The following is a 24,690-nucleotide window of genomic DNA, read 5'->3' on the forward strand; positions in this document are numbered from 1 at the left end:
TATCTGTTATATCACCTGAGATGTAGTGAAGAGACAGTAGTTATTATGATTTATGATTCTACAGGACTTGTACTTAGATCTGAATAGTGATCTTGTAAATGAGATAGGACTTACTTCATATGCTGCGTACTCTCGTATTTAAAAAAAAAATTTAGACCATGTTTATTTTAATTGATTAATTATTCCCAGAAAGTGATTAAAAACTGAATTAAGTTCGGGTCCCCACAACAGGTGGTATCAGAGCGATAGATCATTTAGACTGAGATAGAAGCTAGTGAGGAGGGTAGATTGAGTTTTCTTTCTTTGCTTGTGATTGCTAGTATGCTTTACTGCTTTATATAATACATGTGTTACTTGACTCATCTGAATTGATTTTGTAATATGTATTGTTGGAAACGAATTTGAACCGATTCTCGATCAGCAGTAAGATGATCGAAGGAGGAACTGAATTGAAACAGGTTTGTTGGATTGGGTTACTAATCCTTTTAATATTCAGATATGCCTCCTCGAAGAATACCAGAACAGGGTAGCACATCGAATCCTCCAATGGATGTTACAGCCACTCCAATGGAGACATTATTGAAAAGGTTTCAGTCGTTCAAACCACCGACACTGAAGGGTACTGAGACATCAGTTGACTGTGAATGTTGGTTAGATAAAATTGAGATGGTGTTTGATTCACTGGATTATAGTGATGAGCGCCGAATTAAATTGATTGGGCACCATTTGCTTGATGTTGCAAAGAACAGGTGGATTACGATGAAGAGGGCCTTGGAGCATCGAGGTACGTCTATTACTTGGGATGTATTTAAAACTGAGTTTTATCAAAGATTTTTCCCAGTGTCGTACAGGAAAGACAAGGGGGCGGAGTTTGCCAATTTGAAACAGGGTCAGCTGAACATTGAAGAATATGTGACCAAGTTCTCTACCCTGTAGAAGTTTGCTCCACATGTGGCTGGAAATGACGAAGCCGTTGCTAATCAGTTCATCAATGGCTTGAATCCCGATATATTTACATTGGTGAACACAGGGCGACCGAATAACTTTGCTGATGCCATGAATAGAGCAAAAGGCGCTGAAGCGGGCCTGATAAGGCAGAGAGGAGCTACATTTGTTCCTCCAGTATCGAGACCACAGCAACCACCTCCCCGATTTGAGAGTGATAGTAGTAGAGGTGGAAAGAAAGATTTTCTGAAGGCTAGAGGAAAGCAGTTTAAGAAGTCTGGCGGCAGTTCTTCTAGCTCCAGTGGTTCCAAACAGAGTTATACCGGAGCTTACTGCGGAAATTGTTGGAGGGAGACATTCCACTGAGCAATCCCAAGGAGTACTTGGTAGCTGCCACTTCTGCAAACAACCGGGACATTTTGCCAGAGTGTGTCCACAGAAGGGTTCTCAAGGATCCCAGAGAGCTGAATCATCTGGATCAGCGGCACAGTGGAGTAGACGATCAGTTGCTGTTCATTCATTTCAGCCAGCACCATCTCAGTCACAGCAGAGGCCAGGAGGAAGCCAGACAGTTGGCCAGCCTCCTAGACAGCAAGCCAGAGTATTTGCTTTGACTGAGGAGCAGGCTCAGGAAGCACCAGATGATGATGTTGCAGGTAACTGTTCTTTTTGTGGTTATCCTGCTTTTGTATTGATGAATACGGATGCTTCCCATACGTTTATTTTTGAACGATTTGCATTGAGTCATGCATTACCCGTTGAGGTTTTATCTACTGTAGTATATCTCTTTACCGGTTGGGGAGAGTTTTTATAGCAGTGAATTCTGTAGAATATCATATACTACAATAGAATGAGAATGAGATTGAGTTAGATTATCTGGTAGCTGGTATTGTACTAGTGTTGTCTGATTTTGGGACTGCATTACTGATATTGATATGCTGACCCAGTACAGAGCTACCCTAGATTAGTTCCAGAAGATGGTGAGAATCGGACCTGAGATGGCCAAAGAATTAATATTGTACGATAAGGATTCTAAATTGAGAATTCCTTTGATAATCCGTACTATCTATAACTCGATTGTTACAGAAAGGAGTAGAGAGACTCCTTATGTATTCAGTTGATTTACTGAAGTTGAGTCTATCATTGACTGATTTACCAATGATATGAAAGTTATAGATGTTTTTCTTCCCCGATGAGACTTCAGATCTGATTTCAGTCAAAGAGATTGATTTTAACCTTGACTTGATATCAGAAATTGTGAAATGGTGAATCCTGATTGAGACAGATTGCATTCAGGGTGTGTTATATCTGAAGATGATGTATCTGTTGAATTTAGCAGAATTAAACCGGAATTATTTGGCCGAGGTGGATATCAATGTCAAACATTTGCGGTTTATGAGTTTAGCAGATCAATACCGATGAGTGATGTTTTGAATCTGATTGAAGCTTGCTGTTGTTTTGAATCCGTGTTTGCATCAGGTAAGTAATACTGTATTGTATATGAATAACCAATCTGTTGTTCCAGATGTTCTGAATTTAAAATGATAAATATTGCCAGACAGTGTGCAATAATCTATGCGGCATGCATTTTGATAGCTGAAAAGATGTTGATAGAATGCTTGAATCTGCATATATTAGGTGTACAGGATGATGTACAGATAAGATCAGACGATCAAGAGTTATGTCAGAAGAGTGATTAGATTGCATTGAATGCCAAAATTGACTATATCATACCATGATTTTTGGTTGATTTTGTATTTTTGGCAGAATATATTATAAACTCCTTCACCTACTGTCTATAGATTGACGGATAGTCGGAGCAAACTATCCGGATACTGGAGAATATCCAAGAACTGTAGTGCTGGATTTTAGCACTAGTTGACATGATTTATTGTCATTTATGAATTATCGTACAACCACAGCTATCAGACGAGTATTGAAATGATTTCTTTTGAAGCGTTGTACGGAAAGAGGTGTCGATCCCCTCTTTATTAGGATGATATCTCTGAGGTTCCTGAGACTGGACCTGATATGACTAGAGATATGATTGAAAAAGTGAAGCTAATTCAAAAGAGAATGAAGGCAGCCCAAGACAGACAAGCGAATTATGCCAATGTCCGACGACGACCGTTGGTATTTGAGGCTGGTGACCGAGTATTTTTGAAATATCACCTTTCCGAGGAGTTGTTCACCTTTCAGAGGGTTGTTAGATTTGGCAAGAAAGGGAAACTATCTCCATGATATATTGGGCCGTACAAGATTTTGAGAAGATAGGAGATCATGCCTATCGACTCGCTGTAATCGCCTTCATTATATGGGATACAGGACGTTTTTCATGTCTGTTCTTGCGAAAATACCTGTCTAATGCTTCACATGTCATCCAACCAAATGAGGCCGAGTTGTATGAGGCATTGAGTTATTGCGGAAAGCCGATTCAGATTTTTGATCGGAAGGAAAAGCAGCTCAGAACGAAGATTATTCCACTTGTGAAAGTTCGGTGGAGTTAACATGGCATTGAAAAAGCTACTTGGGAAACTAAGTCTGATATGAGACAGAGGTTCTCAGTTTTATGCCACTAAGGTGAGTGGTTGACTTAAATTCTTCTATATACCTTCTTATTGATACGATTGATTGCATGTGATTTCGGGGACGAAATCGTATCTTAGGGGGGGAGAAATGAAATGCCCGAGATTTTATATCGTGTTAAATTACGATTATTGATTTTAATCGAAACGATTATGAAAGGGCTAATCGAGACACGAATTGAAAGTTTGCATGTAAGATTGTTGATGCGAGAGCCGAAGGTCTCGCGCATATGCGCGAAGAGTAAGCGCGCATATGCGCGAGTAGTGCGGAAGCCCATGATGCGGGACAGAACACTCGGCGCACATGCGCGACTTGTATACGCGCACATGCGCGAGAGGTCCAGAGAGTTGGGCGCATATGCGCGACTTGTATACGCGCACATGCGCGAGAGGTCCAGAGAGTTGGGCGCATATGCGCGGAAATGTTTGAGACCAATTAAATCTTACACTATTTTACTCAAACTCACTAGTTGAATAATTATTTCTAATTGGGCTCTACAAGGCCCAATGTTGTTTAATTAATTCAACACTTGAATTAGTTTAATTACTTGGACTCTACTAGGTCCAATAGTGTTTAATTAATTCAACACTTGAATTATTTTAATTTTGTCCATAATAATGTATATGAAAATCACAATTTTCAAATAAATTATTTGTTTGGCCAATTTTTAATTTATGAACACTTCCACAAATTAAAAGTTACATTTCCCTCATAGAAGTCATACTTCTATTTTTCCTTACGCTTATAAACTCCTTTATAAGCCGTTCAACACATTGAACTATTTTACTTCTCAACGGGATCCAAAAAGTTAGCACTTGTGTGACCCTCAATGGTTCAATGATACAACTAGCCGTGGGTTCACATCTCCATGTGATTCGGACTAAACATATCCTTATACGAGCATACCCCAATTGCTCCATTCTTACTTATCAACTCCTTGATAATAAGAACGTCAGAACTCAAGTCTGATAGTACCCAACCAATCATGTTAAACGCCTAGCAGCATCGCTTAAATGATTCCCTAGGTATCAAATGATAGTGCCTGCAAGAACCATTCTATTATGGTTAGCGTACAGTACGGTCCCTTCAACTCTTATATCCCGATTGATTCGACAACCATTGGTATATAGAGAGATGTCAATGAATCGATACCATGTGTCATGTCGTAGTTGCATCGATGGTGTAATCTATGAAACCCCTTTCATAATTACCACCATACTCTGATCTGATATTTCAAACTACATACACATGAGATCACATAGGATATCCATACCCGAAGATAAGCGGTGAATCCCCGACTACAATGCATCGACTCCTATATGTTTCGACAAAACACCCAACCTTGCCACCTGATGACCCCATGAGAGTCAGTAAACAAGTCAAAGTGTAATGCTAGCACATAAGGTCTCAATGTTGTCCCGGGTCATAAGGAATAATGGTGTACAACCATAAACTAGAACGTTTCCACTCGATAAGTGAGAACCACTTGGAAAGTCCTTTATGGAGGGTTGTTCAGTGCACTCTACCAGAAGCACCTATCTGCATGGTCAGACATCACAATGTCCCCTACCAATGAAACATGGTACTCACATCGCAGATACTAGTCTCGAACTCAAGCGGTCTATATCCTTCTTAGCGGCGTCTGAATCGACTAGGAACTGTTTAGAATATACAGTATTCCAAATATGAGTTTCATGATACTCATCATATGAGCATCTGATATTCTTTCTACTATTTTTATATTCAAGGAATTTATCTATGCAACTAGCATGGGTATACAGATAAAGAAGTGTCAAAACAATAATTTCAAATATTATTAAAATAAAGATCGTTTATACATAGAGTTTCATTGTGAACACTCGGCCAACACTTGGCTCGACGGGCACCTACTCTAACAATCTCCCACTTGCACTAGAGCAGACTACCCATATGCTTCAAACCCATCGATTCGCGATGCTTCTCGAATAATGGTCCAGGTAAAGGCTTAGTTAGTGGATCAGCAACATTATCTGCGGAGCCGACTTTGTCAATCGAGACATCTCCACTTTCCACAATCTCTCGGAGGATGTGGTACTTTCTCAATACATGTTTGGACTTCTGATAAGACCTCGGCTCTTTTTGCTTGAGCAATAGCTCCCGTGTTGTCACAAAACACCGGGACAGTAGCAACTCCATTATGAATGACGCCCAACTCTTGGACAAAATTGCTTATCCAAACAGCCTCCCTTTGCTGCATCCGATGCAGCAATGTACTCGGCCTCAGTGGTGGAATCCGCAGTACTGTCTTGCTTGGAACTCTTCCAAGAGACAGCAGCACCATTAAGCATGAATACGAACCCAGAGGTTGACTTCGAGTCATCGATATCGCTTTGGAAGCTAGAGTAGGTATAGCCTTCCAATTTAAGTTCTCCACCCCCATAGACCAAGAACAATTTATTGGTCCTTCTCAAATACTTGAGGATGTCTTTCACAGCTTTCCAATGTGGAAGACCAGGGTTCGATTAATATCTACTCACTACACTTAGTGCAAAAGCCACGTCAGGACGTGTAGATATCATCACATATATGATGCTACCAATCGCAGATGCATATGGAATGCGTGTCATCGCCTCTATCTCTGCACCAGTCTTGGGAGACATAGACTTGGATAGGGACACGCCATGACACATTGGTAGATGTCCTCTATTGGACTCATCCATCGAGAACCTCTTCACGATGGTATCAATGTATGTGGACTGGGTGAGACCAAGCAATCTTCTTGATCTATCTCTATAGATCTGTGTTCCCAATACAAAAGATGCTTCACCCAAGTCCTGCATCGAGAACTTACTCCCTAACCATATCTTAGTTGATTGCAACATTCCTACATCATTCCCAATGAGTAGAATGTCATCAACATAAAGCATCAGGAATGTTACAGCACTCCCACTGACCTTCTTATACACACAGGGTTCCTCAAGATTCTTAGTAAAACCAAACTCTTTGATTGTACTATCGAATCTAAGGTTCCAACTCCTAGATGCCTGCTTTAGACCATAAATAGATCTCTGAAGTTTGCATACCATATGCTCACTTCCGACAGATGTAAACCCTTCAAGTTGAGACATGTAAATCTCTTCCTTAATATCCCTATTAAGAAAGGCTGTCTTGACATCCATCTGCCATATCTCATAGTCATACCATGCAACTATGGCTAGCAATATCCTTATGGACTTGAACATTGCAACTGGAGAAAAGGTTTCCTCAAAGTCAACTCCTTGTCTTTGAGTATATCCTTTTGCTACCAATCGCGCCTTGAAGTTCAATACCTTCCCATCCGCCCCATGTTTCCTCTTGTAAATCCATTTACACCCTATGGGAACAATTTCCTCAGGTGGATCCACGAGATTCCACACTTGGTTCGAATGCATGGAATTCATCTCAGATTCCATTGCTTCAAGCCACTTGGATGAATCGGCATCAGATAACGCTTCCTTGAAGGTCCTTGGATCACATCCATGGTTAGGCTCATCATGGCCCTCATCAAGAAGCAGACCATACCTCATAGATGGTCTCGAGACTCTCTCGGATCTTCTAGGAGCTTGTATCTCCTCTCTTGGCTCTTCGGGTGTGGGTTCTATAATTGTGGGTGTCTCTCGAACCTCTTCGAGTTCTATCATCTCCCCTTTTCTATCCAATAGAAATTCATTTTCCAAAAAGGTTGCATTCCTAGAAACAAACACCTTTGTTTCTTGGGGATGATAGAAATAATATTGATACGATCCCGCCCATGAGATCTTTGATTTGTCCCGATCTTTGAAACAAGTAATTGATAGGTGTGATAATCGCCTCTAGATCACGCGGTCTAGCAACAATTAATCAACGATAGAAACAATCTCGTTCAAGAGAACCTCCAAAGAACCCGTCCTTGCAACCCTCGTGATATTCGATTGACAAATGCCACAAAAGATAAATCTTTTGATAAGTTTGATTTGATACGACGCAAAAGTTATAACGAAATTTAAGCTTGTTTTTGAGAGAATTCTCAAAGAAAGTTTTATATAAAACTCAATTAATAATGAACAAAAGTTTTTTTACAATGATAGATTTTCGAGTATATATTGTTCGCAAATCTCAAAGATATCAAATCTAGTTACCAAAATAACTAAAACTCTAATTTAGGAAAAAATATTCTCGCCTAAAACTAAAGGGCACGGACCCCGTGTAGGCCTCCGGATGAGGGTCCGTGTACACTCGGCCAAAAATATTCTCCAGCAAACAAAAGACACGGACCCCATGTACAGGTCCGTGCATGGGTCCGTGTAGGCTCGGTTTTCTTCATTCTCGATTGTGATGGGCACGGACCCCGTGTACAGGTCCGTGTAGCCTCGGTCGGCAAAAATGATGCTTGAATAATGTTCTTTTGATCTCCAAACATACTCCCATGCATCACGAGCCCTTCTTCCTTGATCATCCCTCCTTGTAGTGCCTCTTTGAATTTCTTTCCAACCATTAGCACGTCATGCCCGGCCAGATTCATATCATACTCCCCTTCTTCAAAAAGATTTGTCCTCAAATCTTGCCCCCCTGCACAAAAACGAAGCAAGTTAGTAATAACAAGGACGATATTATCAACATGCTTACCTCTAAGCTAAAGTTTGTAAGTGCCATCCATCGCATGCCCCATCACTGTTTGGAATCCCAGCTCCATGGCTGCCCTCTCCATGTAATCATTAATTACACCAATCATCAAGTAATAAGTGACATGAATTGATAAGGAGAATATATCATTAAGCATTATAAAAATTAAATTCCTCCCCTTCTTAGGCCTAGTTAACACACAAATGATATCCACACACGTGTATGACCATAGTTCACTAGGAATAAGATATAAATGATGCACGACATATGAATACACTCGACATGTCATTCTCCCGTATGCAACCCGTGTATCACAATCACACTCAACATTTCGTTTCATATGCAACCAACACATATAATCAGGCATTTTATCAGCAATTAAACCACTACAATATGCCTCCTTAGCAAGTAACTCATGCAACGAAAATTGAATGAAGAATTTATTCTCTTTAAAATGGTATTCATTATGCACATAAAAATTCTTATATTCATTCATGCTTTTTCCAATGCCATCATTAAACAAACATGAATCATGCAAATATGACACACTAGATGCATTACCCATGTAAACATTTAACACATCACAAAGATTTGAGCATAATGCATACAACCCATTGTCACAACAAAGACTCATCAATTTGACAACTTTTGACAAATCACAATCACTAACATTTAAATTTGATCTATTCAATATGTCATCATTCTCAAATCTATGGCTCCTAGGGACAAAGGTTAATTCACTGTTAGACCATTTAGACATTCCACTCTCAACTCTCTCAACAAACTCTTGAACACAACACAACAATGAAATAAGATAAGAACGAAAATTATACCTCATGATTGTTGCGTTGGCAACTAACCTTACCTGACCTTTATTAGTTCCACATTCATATGGATCGGGCTTTCCAAAATCATCAACACTTGCTCTTCCCCTCATCATGAGGGCGCCAAAGTCCTGCAAAGAAGAATTAATACTGCTCGGGATTTAACCGGATATATCATCACTAGATATGTAAATCTCATCTTTGTACATAGGTACTTGGAGAGATTTATACAAAATTAAACAACCCTCATCTTCACTCTTTTCAATCTCTTGGGCCTTCAAATTAATTTTCTTTTCTTTATCAGCAAATCACAATTCCTAAAAGGTAGTTTCCAATTGCATCTCCATGCAACCCTCTACGTAAACTTTTGTCTCACGTTTGATTAGGATCCAATAATATGACGTCGTTCATCTTTACGTGTCAAGCCTTACCCATCGATGTTGAACCTTAATGGATGGTCGCCATGAGTTCCCTCAATAATATGAGCCGAAATCATGGGGGTTCCACGTAGTTCACATCACCATGTCAATGGATGTCACAGCTTTCCGGCACCCAGGGCCCCCCCAATAATATGAGCCGAGCCCCGAGCACGGGTAGCGTTCATCATGCACCCATTGTCGATGGAAGACATGGAAATTATAAAAAACTTTATAATTCCCCTTTTCAAGCTTGATATTAATTTTGAATCTTATTCAAAATGAGGGTTTTTAATTTTGAAAGGTCTCATCATTAATTTTATTTAAAAGCTCGCCATGTTTGATCGTATGTTTGCCGGATTCATGCAACTTTGTTATTATCATAATAATAACGCACATACTCATTATTTATAACATATCATGCATATATTATAAACAGTAAACAAAACAAGGATGATCAATCGCCCCAAAACTAATGGCTCGTGTGAGCTAAGCACGGGCCTAGGTCGAATCCTAGGGAAATGCAAGGGATACAAATGCAACTATTACATAAGCTTCCAATATTTACATGTCTTCGATCTTCATAATCATCAATGCCTCCATCTTCCACTATTCTAATACTTACAAATAAATATCCATGGAAAATAGGGATACATCTCATGGGGTGGGAACGGGCCATAAACCAAGCCCACTTTAAATTTGATAATTATTACAATCATTCAACACAAAATATCCTAGCATACACCTAGCAAATTGGGCTTGAGCTTTTGATTATCTTTCATGCATAATATCACATATCATACACCATCAATTAATTATCACAATAATTAATTGATTTAATATTATATATCTTGATCCAATCACTAACCGCCACGATTATAAACTAAATTAACAAAGTATATAAACACCTTTGTCTACTTTCTAATTAATTTATTTATAACCGAATTTCTTGTAAATCAAGATTTACTATAAATAATTAAAGTCCAACTTAAATTATTTATTTCATGAGAAAATATTTGCGACTTTTGTAAATTTAAACTTAAGGGCCCAAAAAATCATTTTTCACCAAAAACATTTTGGCCCATTTAAATTTCACAAACATGTTAGCCATCTAATGGCACAACAACTTCAAGGCCCATGACACTTTGATATTCCAAAACACTTTTGGAAACCCTAGTTGTCATCGCCGTTGCCGGAGCTCTGTCGCCGGATTCCAACCAACAAAAAAATTTTTTTTATTAAAACATAAGGGGCTGTTCGGGCAGCCCGAGGGGCTGCCCTTGCTTCCCGAAACGGGCAGCCCCACGGGTAGCCCGAGCTGCCCGAAAGGGGCAGCAACTAGCTGCCCCAAAATCCCCAAAAACCGGCCTTGATTTTGTTGCAAAAATTCTTCTCATGCAGTTAGAAATCGTCCTCAATACAATATTATGTAAATGCTACAAAAATAGTATCCTTAGCTCTGATACCACTTGAAAGAGGATCGATTAAGGTGCCCTAATGCGCAACGGAAGTTTCAAAATAGTTTTTCAACAAGAAAATCGAGCACCTCTACTAAGCCTATAGTGTGTAGAAAATACGAAAAACACGAAATATGTGAAATTACCTATTGATGAAACTTAAAATTAATAATTTATTATATGTTAAAACCTGTATTTTAAAATTTAAGTTTCATTAAAATTATAAAATTATGTTATTTTAGTATTGTTTGTTTATATTTAATTGTCTTACTAAATATGTTTTATTTTCAGTTTTCTACGTGTTGGTAAAATAATGATAACTCAAGCTAGAAAATTCAAATGGAGGTGACTCAAACATGTTTGGAATCCTTGAGAAATTATCTACAACTTTGCAGAAGATATGATTGCCTAAAAAGTTCATTAAGATGATCAAATTGTGCAAATATCAAAAGGAGGACAAATTTACTTTTACTATGACCAGCATATAGTAAAAAAATCATAACTATTTCAATATTTAACCAAATGAGGTGAACCAAGTAGCCAAATTCATCTACAGACAATTTCCCACATGTTTACCGTTTTGAGCAGAGTCAAATTCGGTGATTAAAGTTGTGGAACAAAGCATTGAAAGAAGGGACATGGAATTGAACTTGGAGGAGACAAAGAATACTATTGCAACTACATGACATTAATAAAAATTTTGACCCTTTCTCTCATTTGGCCTATAAATAGAGGCCTTGTGCTAGTTTGAGAATCATTCCATCTCATTGTAAAATATAGTGTGAGTGTATATCAAAGTTCTAAGTTCCAATATATTTTCTTTCATGTTCTCAACTATGAGTGATATTTTAATGTTGGTCAAAAGTAAGCTTATGGCAAGCTAAAGTGCCCAAGTCAAGGAGGAGGAGACTAACCAAAGAGAGAACTTGTTCCATACTAGGTGCTTTGTGAATCAAAGGGTTTGCAATTTAATCATAGATGGGGGAGTTGTACTAATGTGGCTAGTAGTGAGATGGTCGAGAAATTAAGTCTACCTACATTGAAGCATCCTCAACCATATAGGCTTCAATGGTTGAATGATTGTGCGGAGGTGAAGGTGAACAAACAAGTGTTGGTGACTTTTTCTATTGGGAAGTATGTGGATGAGGTCTTGTGTGATGTGGTGCCCATGCATGCTTGTCATATCTTGTGTTGGGTAGGCCGTGGCAATATGATAGACGGGTGACACATTATGGGTACAAGAATAAGTATTCATTTATGTTGAAGAAGGATTCCATTGTTTTACTTCCTTTGTCCCCAAAGCAAGTGTTGGAGGACCAATTGAAAAAAAAGAAGAGAGGTGAGGCCGAAAGAAAGAGTGTTCAAAAAAGTGAGATGGCCTTAGAAAAAGAAAAAGATATGGTCGAAAAAAAGAGTGAACAAAAGAGTGAGATGACCATAGAAATAAAAAGAAAAGAAAAGAATGAGATAAAAGAAAAAGAACAAGAAAAAGAGGCCAAAGAAAAGAAAAATAAAAAGAATTTTATGGCCCAAAGGCGTGAGCTGGAGAGATGTTTATTCTTGCATAAACCCTTTCATGTACCTTTGTACAAAGTGGTTTATTCTCATCATGATGATATAGCCGGTTCAATCCCGAGCATTGTTACTTCTTCTTTGCAGGATTACGGTGATGTCATGATGGGGAGGCTAGCAAGTGTTGATGGTGTGAGGATGCAATGGGATGAACCATATGGATTCAAGAGCCATAGCGATGAGGTAAGGTTAGCTGTCAACGCAACATATGGGAGGTATGATTTTCTTCCTTACCTTAATTTATTGTTGTTTTGTTTTCAAGAATTATGGGAACAAGTTTAAAATGTGATGTTTAGAAGATATGAATGTGATTTAATCTTGTTGCCTAAGTGTCATAGAATTGAGAATGGAGATATATTGCATGAATTAGATTCAAATGTTATTGATTTTGAGTGTTCAAAGATTGTCCAATTGACACTTTGTCATGGCAATGACTTGTATGCATTAAAATTAAATTCATGTGATGAGTTAAATGAATACATGGGTAGTACATTTAATGTGTCCTATTTGCATGATTTATATTTGGTTAGGGAAGGTTTTGAGAGATTGATGGTTGGGAATGATAATTGTTTCGTTCATGATGAGTCATATTTGGTTGGTGGTGATTTTGAAAGGTCCATCACAGAATATGATAATTCCTCCATTCATGATGGATATATGTTTAAAGAAAATAAATTCTTCATTCTATATTCATTGCATGAGATAAAGTTTATTCCTAGTGAACTGTGGATGTACACGTGTATGGATCTTATTTTTGTGTTAACTAGGTCTAAGAAGGGGAGGAATCTGATATTTGTGATACTTAATCATATTTTATCATTTGTCGTCTTTTACTATTTGGTATATGTTGAGGTTGGTGAATTGAAAGTGAAGGAACACCATTCAAGTGATGAACGAAGAAAAGTGGCAGAATGCTTCGCGCCCGAGCGGTAAAAAACTACCACCCGAGCGCCAGATGGACTGTCCAAGACGTGATTTCCAGAACACCCGGCGCCCGAGTGGCAACATTCTACCGCCCGAGCGCGAATAGTGCAGAGCCTTGGCGCTCGAGCGGTAATAATCTACCGCCCGAGCGCGAACCAGTTCCGGAAAATCCTAGTTTCCTAGTTAGAGTTTTGATTATTTTGGTAACTAGATTTGCAATCTTTTTCTAATATGTAGACATATTTGCACGAAATTTTGAACACTTTTGGAGATTCATTATTGATATTTTATCAAACTTTAGAGTTTTCTCTAAAACTTTTCAAAGCTTCGCTTTGTTTTTAAAAAATCAAACTTATCAAAGTTTTTTTAACTTTGTGGCGTTTGTCGATCGTGCTTGTGCGGATTGTCGTCGACTTGTTCTTCGAAGGTTCGTTATAACTTCGGTTGTTTATTTCGTGATTATTGTTGCTAGACTTTTCATAGTTTAGAGGTGAAAATCACAACACACACACTTGATTCAAAAGATCGGGACAACAACGATTCTTTGTTCGTTATTGAATTGAGGGCGCGATTCGATTTTAATCGTGTTTGCTATTCGTCATACAAAGATTCACATCAGGTTCCCACGTGGCCTCTTCAATCAAATGATTCCTCCAAAGGACTTTAACAATGCCGATCGCTTTGTTTCTCAATACTTTAACTTTGCGATCCAGAATCTGGACCGGAATCTCTTGGTAAGTCAAATTCGGCGTCAAATCCAATGGCTCGTGGTGAAGAACATGGGAAGGATTCGCAATATATTTCCTGAGCATTGACACATGAAAAACATTTTGAACTCTGTCAAGATCTGGTGGTAGGGATAACCTGTAAGCTCGATCACCAACTCTATCCAAGATCTCAAATGGGCCAATAAATCTCGGACTCAACTTTCCCTTCTTGCCAAACCGCATCACACCCTTAAGAGGTGCAATCTTCAAGAACACATGGTCGCCAACCTCAAACTGCAACGGCCTACGAGGCACATCAGCATAACTCTTCTGTCTCGACTGCGCTGTCTTCATCCTCTCCCGAATAACCGCAACAACATCAGCTGTCTGTTGGACCAACTCTGTACCCAACATCTTCCTCTCACCAATCTCATCCCAATACAAAGGAGATCTACACTTTCTGCCATAAAGTGCTTCATACGGTGCCATGCCAATCGTCTCTTGGTAACTGTTATTGTACGTGAACTCAACAAGAGGCAATTTGGAATCCCAACTACCAGGATAATCGATAGTACAAGCTCTGAGCATATCCTCTAGAATCTGAATAACTCTCTCTGATTGACCGTCACTCTGGGGATGATATGCTGTACTAAATGCTAACCGTGAACCCATAGCTTTGTGCAAACTCTTCCAAAACTCAGAAGTAAATCTAGGGTCACGATCAGACATGATCGACACAGGAACACCATGAAGTCTAACAATCTCTGCTATATACACTTCGGCATACTAGTTCATGGAATACGTCGTCTTGACTGGAAGAAAGTGCGCTAACTTGGTCAACCGATCAACAATAACCCAAATAGAGTTAAAACATTTCTGTGTTCTGGGAAGACCAGTTACGAAGTCCATCGTAATGTGCTCCCATTTCCATTGAGGAATCGGCAATGACAACAATGTCGTAGCAGGTCTCTGGTGCTCGATCTTCACCTGCTGACAAGTTAGGCACTGAGAAATAAATGGCAATATCTTTCTTCATACCTGGCCACCAATAGAGCCTACGAAGATCCTGATACATCTTGGTGCTGCCTGGATGTATCGAGTATGGCGCGGTATGTGCCTCTGTCAAGACGTCTCGCCGAATATCATCACCAGTAGGAACGCAAATACGGCCTCTGAAAGTCACCAAACCATCTCCATTCATCCCAAACTCTGAATTACCTCTCTCCTCTGCTCTAGCTCTCATCTCTATCAACTGAACATCAATGGCCAGCTCTCTACGGATCCTGTCCGTCAATGTAGCTCGAATAACCAACGCTGAAAAACGAGCAATGGTCCCTGGAACCACCAAAGCTATCTCCTCTCTCTGTAAGTCTAACAACAACGGCTGCTGAATCATCAAACTCAAAGAAGAACTCGACTTACGGCTCAATGCATCTGCCACAACATTCGCTTTCCCTGGGTGGTAACTGATCGTCACATCATAGTCTTTGACAAGCTCTAACCACCGTCTCTGACGCATATTGAGTTCTTTCTGGGAAAACAAATACTTCAAACTCTTGTGGTCCGTGAAAATTTCACACTTTTCGCCATATAAATAATGTCTCCAAATTTTCAGGGCGAAAACCACAGCTGCCAGCTCCAAATCATGCTTAGGATAATTCTTCTCATAGTCCTTCAACTGGCGAGAAGCATAGGCTATGACTTTCCCTCGTTGCATCAGCACTGCACCAAGACCCTTCTTCAACGCATCGGTGTAAACAACAAAGTCCTCTGAACCACTGGGCAATGCAAGTACTGGAGCCGTCGTCAACTTATCTTTCAACTCTTGAAATCCACTTTGGCATTTATTGGACCACTCGAACTTGATGCGAGTACGGATGGTTAGGCGCCAAGGAAAGCATGGGACCCTTTGGAGTTGCCGGAGGGACCAATCACGAGGGGACGATTGAAGAAGTTCAAGGAAGCATTGCACGGACTTATGAGCAATGAAGAAGGACTTACAAGCAAGGAGAAGAGTGCTGAAGGGTTTGTGGTGCATGGGATTGAGTTCAGAAGGCATTGGAACACCATTCAAGTGATGAACGAAGAAAAGTGGCAGAATGCTTCGCGCCCGAGCGGTAAAAAACTACCACCCGAGCGCTAGATGGACTGTCCAAGACGTGATTTCCAGAACACCCGGCGCCCGAGTGGCAACATTCTACCGCCCGAGCGCGAATAGTGCAGAGCCTTGGCGCTCGAGCGGTAATAATCTACCGCCCGAGCGTGAACCAGTTCCGGAAAATCCTAGTTTCCTAGTTAGAGTTTTGATTATTTTGGTAACTAGATTTGCAATCTTTTTCTAATATGTAGACATATTTGCACGAAATTTTGAACACTTTTGGAGATTCATTATTGATATTTTATTAAAGTTTAGAGTTTTCTCTAAAACTTTTCAAAGCTTCGCTTTGTTTTTAAAAAATCAAACTTATCAAAGTTTTTTTAACTTTGTGGCGTTTGTCGATCGTGCTTGTGCGGATTGTCGTCGACTTGTTCTTCGAAGGTTCGTTATAACTTCGGTTGTTTATTTCGTGATTATTGTTGCTAGACTTTTCATAGTTTAGAGGTGAAAATCACAACACACACACTTGATTCAAAAGATCGGGACAACAACGATTCTTTGTTCGTTATTGAATTGAGGGCGCGATTCGATTTTAATCGTGTTTGCTATTCGTCGTACAAAGATTCACATCATTTGGTATCAGAGCTTAGGTTCATTGAATTCAAGTAAGTATCTTGTTATTCAATTTTCAGATCTGTTATTTCTTCGTAGTTTCCAGATCTGTTTTCTTTTATCGTTCTTCGTCTCTTCGTGAATCTGTGATTCTCGAAGAAAAGTTGATTTTTTTTATTTTTCTTTCGTGATTTTCGAGCAAGTACTCAAAAAAAAAATACAAAAATTCCGAAAATTCACCATTAATTCCTTTTGATATCTTGTTCTACTTCCTTTAGAGAGTCATAATCAAATGCCTTTCACAGTCAAAAAAAAATATTATTTATCTTCAAATTGCTTGTCTACGCAGTCTAAATGGGTCGATCACAATTGTTCACAAGTTGAAACTTGATTGTTTGATACACAACTACAAAGCTTGAGCACCTTGAGAGAACTCTCGAATTCGAGTGGCATTACTTGAGTGCGAGTGAATTTCTTGGAGTGAATGGTGAGTATTTGTTGTGAGCAAAAAAAAGAGAAAAAAAAATTGAGAGAAAAGACGAGTGAATTTCTTTGGAGTGATCGTGAGCATTTGGGTGAGGATTGTTTTGTTTCTACTAACGTTTTCTTGCAGGTACAAATTTGAAATTAAATGGAGAGGGAGGTAGGAGATAGTTCGAACCTGGGGTTGTCTAAGGTTCAAATGGAGGCGTTGTTTGGGCATTTTTGTAGGATGATGACGACCCAAATCGAGTCGTTACATGATAGGTTGGATAAGCTTGAAGTTGGTACTAGTGGGGGTAAGGCTAAGTCTAAAGATTTGGGTAGAGGAGAAGAAGAGGAGGAATATGATTTGGGAGGAGACGAGGAGAGTCAAAATGAAAATTGGGGTAGGAATGGAAGAGGTAGAGGATTCGGTAGAGGTAGAAGAGAAGCCGTACGGGGTAGATATGATGGGAGTAGGGAATATGGTAATATGGGTAGCATTAAGATGAAGATTCCATCGTTCCAGGGGAATTCTGACCCGGAGGCGTACTTAGAGTGGGAAAAGAGGGTAGAGTTTGTGTTTGAGTGTCACCACTACTCTGAACAAAAGAAGGTGAGGTTGGCGGTGGTGGAATTCTTAGACTATGCTCTCATTTGGTGGGATCAACTAGTGACCACTAGGAGGAGGTATAATGAGAGGCCCATTGAATATTGGGATGAGATGAAGAGGGTAATGAGGAAGGGGTTTGTGCCCAATCACTACTATAGGGAGATGTTTAAGAGGTTACAAACTTTGAGGCAAGGGTTGAAGTGTGTTGAAGACTACTATAAGGAGATGGAGGTAGTCATGATTAGGGCAAATATTGAGGAGGATAGTGAGGCGACCATGGCTCGTTTTCTTTGTGGTTTGAACAGGGAAATTCAAGATCAAGTGGAGCTTCGGCACTACTTGGATCTAGACGAGATGGTGCAAATGGCCATAAAAGTGGAGCAACAACTCAAAAGGCGTGGAGTTGGCCACACCAATCAAACTGGGGGTTCATCATCTTCTTGGAGGTCAAATGTAGTGAAGCGTGAGGAGAGTAAAGTGGTGGCCAAGCCCAAATTTGAAACCAAACCAGAGGCGCCTAAACAAGGAGTGCAAGGTAAATCTGAAACTCCTCTTACTCGTTTTAGAGATACTAGATGTTTTAGGTGTCAAGGGTTAGGACATATTGCTAGTGAGTGCCCTAATAAAAGAGTGATGATTTTGAATGAATATGGTGAGTATGAGTCTCAAAGTGAGGGGGAAGACGATGATGATGAGATGCCTGCGTTAGAGGATCCCGATGAGGGATATGAGGCGGTTGTAGGTGAAGCACTAGTGACTAGGCGTATCATGAGTGCCCAAGTCAAGGAGGAGGAGATTAACCAAAGGGAAAACTTGTTCCATACTAGGTGTTTTGTAAATCAAAAGGTTTGCAATTTAATCATAGATGGGGGAGTTGTACCAATGTGGCTAGTAGTGAGATGGTGGAAAAATTGGGTTTATCTACATTAAAGCATCCCCAACCATATAGGCTTCAATGGTTGAACGATTGTGCGGAGGTGAAGGTGAACAAACAAGTGTTGGTGTCTTTTTCTATTGGGAAGTATGTGGATGAGGTTTTGTGTGATGTGGTACCCATGCATGCATGTCATATCTTGTTGGGTAGACCTTGGCAATATGATAGGCGGGTGACACATGATGGGTACAAGAATAGGTGTTCATTTATGATGAAGAAAGATTCCATTGTTTTACTTCCATTGTCCCCAAAGCAAGTATTGGAGGACCATTTGAAAAAAAAAAAGAGAGATGAGGCCGAAAAAAGGAGTGAACTAAAAAGTGAGATGGCCTTTGAAAACAAAAATAAGATGGCTAAAAAAAAGAGTGATAAAAAGAGTGAGATAGCCATACAAAAGAAAAATGAGAGGGAAGAAAAAGAGAGGAAAGAAAATGAGAGGAAAGAGGCCAAAAAGAAATCATATATGGCCCAAAAAAGTGAGTTCAAACACTTGTTGCACACACATGAACCACTTGTGTTGATTCTTTATAAAGAGATCCTCTTTAACACAAGTGATATAGCCGGTTCCCTTCTGAGCATTGTTATTTCACTATTGCAGGAATTTGATGATATATTTCCGGAGGAGCTACCTCAAGGACTACCGCCTTTGAGGGGGATTGAACACCAAATTGATTTGGTGCCCGGGAGTGCATTGCCAAATCGTCCAGCTTATAGGAGCAATCCGGAGGAGATGAAGGAGCTTCAACGGCAGGTAAGTGAGTTGTTAGATAGAGGTTTTGTGCGTGAGTCCATGTCACCTTGTGCGGTGCCTGTTTTATTAGTTCCTAAGAAAGATGGCTCATGGCGTATGTGTGTAGATTGTAGGGCAATTAATAACATAACCATTAAGTATAGGCATCCCATACCTAGGCTAGATGATATGTTAGATGAATTGCATGGTGCTTGTATCTTTAGCAAAATTGATTTGAAGAGTGGTTATCACCAAATTAGGATGAGAGAAGGTGATGAGTGAAAAAGGGCTTTCAAAACCAAGTATGGGTTATATGAGTGGATGGTCATGCCTTTTGGCTTGACTAACGCTCCTAGCACTTTTATGAGGTTAATGAACCATGTCTTGCGTGCATACATAGGAAAATTCGTTGTTGTTTACTTTGATGATATCCTAGTATATAGCAAAGACTTGGATGAGCATGTTAATCACTTGAGACTTGTGTTAATCACACTAAGGGCTGAAAATCTATATGCTAACTTAAAGAAATGTGATTTTTTTACAAGCAAACTTGTCTTTCTTGGTTTTGTGGTAAGCTCACAGGGGATACAAATGGATGAAGACAAGGTAAGTGCTATTCGAGATTGGCCATCACCTACTACTATTGGTCAAGTCCGAAGTTTTCATGGACTTGCAAGCTTCTATAGGAGGTTTGTAAAGGATTTTAGCACACTTGCAGCACCGATGAAGGCGGTAATTAAGAAGAATGTTCCATTCTATTGGGGCGAGGAGCAAGAGAAGTCTTTTAATCTTATTAAGCACAAATTGATTAATGCTCCTTTACTTGTTTTACCTGATTTTTCTAACACTTTTGAAATTGAATGTGATGCGTCAGGTCTAGGTATTGGCGGAGTTTTGATGCAAGGCGGACGGCCAGTGGAATAATTTAGCGAAAAACTCAATGGAGCAGCCTTGAACTACCCCACGTATGATAAGGAGTTCTCCGCACTTGTGAGGACTCTAGAGACATGGCAGCACTACTTGAGGCCTAAGGAGTTTGTGATTCACACGGATCATGAGTCTCTTAAGCACCTTAAGGGGCAGCAGAAGTTGAACAAGCGGCACGCCAAGTGGGTGGCATTCATTGAAACATTTCCCTACATCATCAAGTACAAGCAAGGTAAGGAAAATGTAGTGGCCGACGCACTATCACGGAGGTATGTACTAATCTCTACTTTGGAGTCTAAAGTTTTGGGATTTTAGCATGTGAAGGAATTATATGTGCTAGATGAGGATTTTAAGAATGAATTTGAAATATGTATGCATGGTCCACATGACAAATTTTATTTGCATCATGGTTTCTTGTTTAAGGAAGATAGGTTGTGCATCCCTAGATCATCCATTCGTGAATTACTTGTCAGGGAAGCGCATGGGGGTGGCCTAATGGGTCATTTTGGTGTGGCTAAAACTTTAAGTGCATTGCATGAACATTTCTATTGGCCACACATGAAACGTGACGTTGAGCGTGTTTGTGATAAGTTCATTACTTGTAGGCAAGCTAAATCTAAAACACAACCACATGGCTTGTATACACCACTTCCCGTCCCTAGTGAACCTTAGGTTGATATTTCTATGGACTTTGTTTGGGGGTAGCCTAGGACAAAGAAGGGGAGGGATTCTATATTTGTTGTTGTGGATAGGTTTTCTAAGATGGCACATTTTATTGCTTGTCACAAAACTGATGATGCATCTCACATTGCGGACCTATTCTTTAGAGAAGTCGTTAAGTTGCATGGCATGCCTAGGACTATTGTTTCTGATCGCGATGTTAAATTCTTGAGTTACTTTTGGAAGATGTTATGGGCTAAACTTGGCAAAAAATTGTTGTTTTCTACTTACTACATGTCATCCTCAAACGGATGGACAAACTGAAGTTGTCAATAGAACTTTAGGAACACTTTTGCGTGCTATTCTTAAAAAGAACTTAAAGAATTGGGAAGATTGTTTACCATTTTTTGAGTTTGCGTATAATCGTTGCATGCATTTAACTAGGAATTATTCGCCATTTGAGATTGTTTATGGTTTTAATCCTTTGACTCCGTTGGATTTGATGTCTTTACCTGTGAGTGAAAGGTTAACATGGATGGCAAAAAGAAAGCTGAATTTGTTAGGGGTTTGCATGAAAAGGTCAAGGCCAATATTGAAAAGAAGAATGAGCAAAATGCCAAGCAAGCCAACAAGGGAAAGAAGAAAGTGATATTTGAGAAGGGAGATTGGGTGTGGTTACACTTGAGGAAAGAGAGGTTCCCGAGAAGAGACGTTCAAAGCTATTACCTAGGGGCGATGGACCATTTCAAGTCCTTGAAAGGATCAATGACAATGCCTACAAACTCGATCTACCAGGTGAGTATAACGTGAGTTCTACTTTTAATGTTAGTGACTTGTCGTTGTTTGATGTAGGTGACGAGCTGGATTTGAGGACAAATCCTTTTCAAGAAGGGGAGGATGATGCGAGCACGGATGGTCAGGCGCCAAGGAAAGCATGGGACCCTTTGAAGTTGCCGGAGGGACCAATCACGAGGGGACGATTGAAGAAGTTCAAGGCAGCGTTGCACGGACTTATGAGCAATGAAGAAGGACTTACAAGCAAGGAGCAGAGTGCTGAAGGGTTTGTGGTGCATAGGATTGAGTTCGGAAGGCATAGGAACACCATTCAAGTGATGAACGAAGAAAAGTGGCAGAATGCTTCGTGCCCGAGCGGTAAAAAACTACCGCCCGAGCGCCAGATGGACTATCCAAGAAGTGATATCCAGAACACCCGGCGCCCGAGCGGCAACATTCTACCGCCCGAGCGCGAATAGTGCGGAGCCTTGGCGCTCGAGCGGTAATATTCTACCGCCCGAGCGCGAACCAGTTCCGGAAAAATCCTAGTTTCGTAGTTAGAGTTTTGATTATTTTGGTAACTAGATTTGCAATCTTTTTCTAATATGTAGACATATTTGCACGAAATTTTGAACACTTTTGGAGATTCATTATTGATATTTTATCAAAGTTTAGAGTTTTCTCTCAAACATTTCAAAGCTTCGCTTTGTTATTCAAAAATCAAACTTATCAAAGTTTTTTTAACTTTGTGGCGTTTGTCGATCGTGCTTGTGCGGATTGTCGTCGACTTGTTCTTCGAAGGTTCGTTATAACTTCGGTTGTTTATTTCGTGATTATTGTTGCTAGACTTTTCATAGTTTAGAGGTGAAAATCACAACATACACACTTGATTCAAAAGATCGGGACAACAAGGATTTTTTGTTCGTTATTGAATTGAGGGCGCGATTCGATTTTAATCGTGTTTGCTATTCGTCGTACAAAGATTCACATCAGAACTTCACAGTCTTCCTCGTCAGATTGGTTAGCGGCAGGGCAATCTTGGAAAAATCTGAAATGAAACGACGATAATAACTCGCCAAACCAAGAAAACTGCGTACCTCTGATACAGTGGTAGGGATAGGCCATTTTTGAATCGCCTCAATCTTCGTTGAATCAACAGCTATACCATCCTTCGAGACAACATGGCCTAAGAAAGAAATCTGCTCCAACCAGAACTCACATTTCTTCAACTTAGCATACAACCTCTTCTCTCTCAACAATTGAAGAACAACTCTTAGATGCTCTGAATGAAGCTCTCTGGTCTTGGAATAGATCAAAATGTCGTCGATGAAAACAATGACGAAGCTATCCAAATACGGCTTGAACACACGGTTCATCAGATCCATAAAGAGTGAAGGAGCATTGGTCAGACCAAAAGACATCACCAGAAATTCATAATGACCGTACCTGGTCCGAAACGCCGTCTTAGGGATATCAGACTCCCTAACTTTCAACTGATAATAGCCAGATCGCAGATCAATCTTCGAAAACACTGTAGCCCCATGCAGCTGATCAAACAAATCATCTATCCGAGGCAACAGATATTTATTCTTGATCGTCACTTTGTTGATCTCTCTATAATCAATGCAAAGACGCAATGATCCATCTTTCTTCTTGACAAAAAGAACCAGAGCTCCCCAAGGCGAAGAACTCGGTCGAATAAAACCTTTATCCAAAAGAACTTGCAGCTGCGTCTTCAACTCCTTCATCTCTGTAAGGGCCATTCTATACGGAGCTTTAGAAATAGTAACCGTACCTGGAACTAGATCAATTACAAACTCTACATCTCTGTACGGCGGTAAACCCGGCACATCATCCTCAAATACATCAGAGAACTCTCTCACAACATCAATATCATCCATATTCAACTTCACAATTCTATCCACATCCACAATCGAAGCCAAAAACCCATCACAACCTCTAAACAACAACTTCTTAGCCCCAAGACACGAAATAAAAGGAAGGACCAGCGAAGTACCTGCACTGGCGAGCATACCTTCCCTATTTCCATCATCTGCAAATTTCACCGTCTTAGCAACGCAATCAATCACTGCACGATAGGTTGATAGCCAATCCATGCCAAGTATAATATCAAATGCAACCATTGGAATAACAATCAAATTGGCATAAACCACTCGCTCATCAATTTGAACAGAGCACGCATACACAATAGATGTCGGGCACAACACATCCCCCGAAGGCAATACAACATTAAACTGGAGGGGAAGAACAGAAGGAATTATACCCAAAGATCTCAAAAATAGTTCAGACATAAAAGAATGAGTAGCACCTGTATCAATCAATGTCGTAGCTACTCTGCCTGAAATTAAAATAGTGCTAGAGATCACAGAAGAATCATGGTTTATACCTTCCTTTGTCATGGTGAAGATGCAACCCTGCACCTTCTCTTTACTCGCTCCTCTTGGACAATCCTTGGCAATATGGCCTGCAGTACCACATCGGTAACAAGTATGAGTACCAAATCTGCACTCTCCTCTATGATGCCTACTGCACTTGGGACACAATGGCTTCTCAGGATCAAATGGAAATGTCGGTGCTTTCGGACTCGACTCTATCTTGCCTTTTTCCTTGAAATTGCCCTTTCCTCTTTGGTTCGAACCCTGGCCTCTTTGCACAATGGCCTGCTGCCTCGCTTGTCTCTCTCTGGCAATGTCTTTCTCATCTTGCTCGATCAACAAAGCCTTAGCCACAATCTCTTTGAATGTCACCGCCTTCGACATATTGATGTCCCTTCTGATTTCTGCTCTAAGGCCTATAATGAAATGAGCA

This window comes from Primulina tabacum, chromosome 4 (genome assembly GCF_025594145.1).
Source record: "Primulina tabacum isolate GXHZ01 chromosome 4, ASM2559414v2, whole genome shotgun sequence".
NCBI lineage: Eukaryota > Viridiplantae > Streptophyta > Magnoliopsida > Lamiales > Gesneriaceae > Primulina > Primulina tabacum.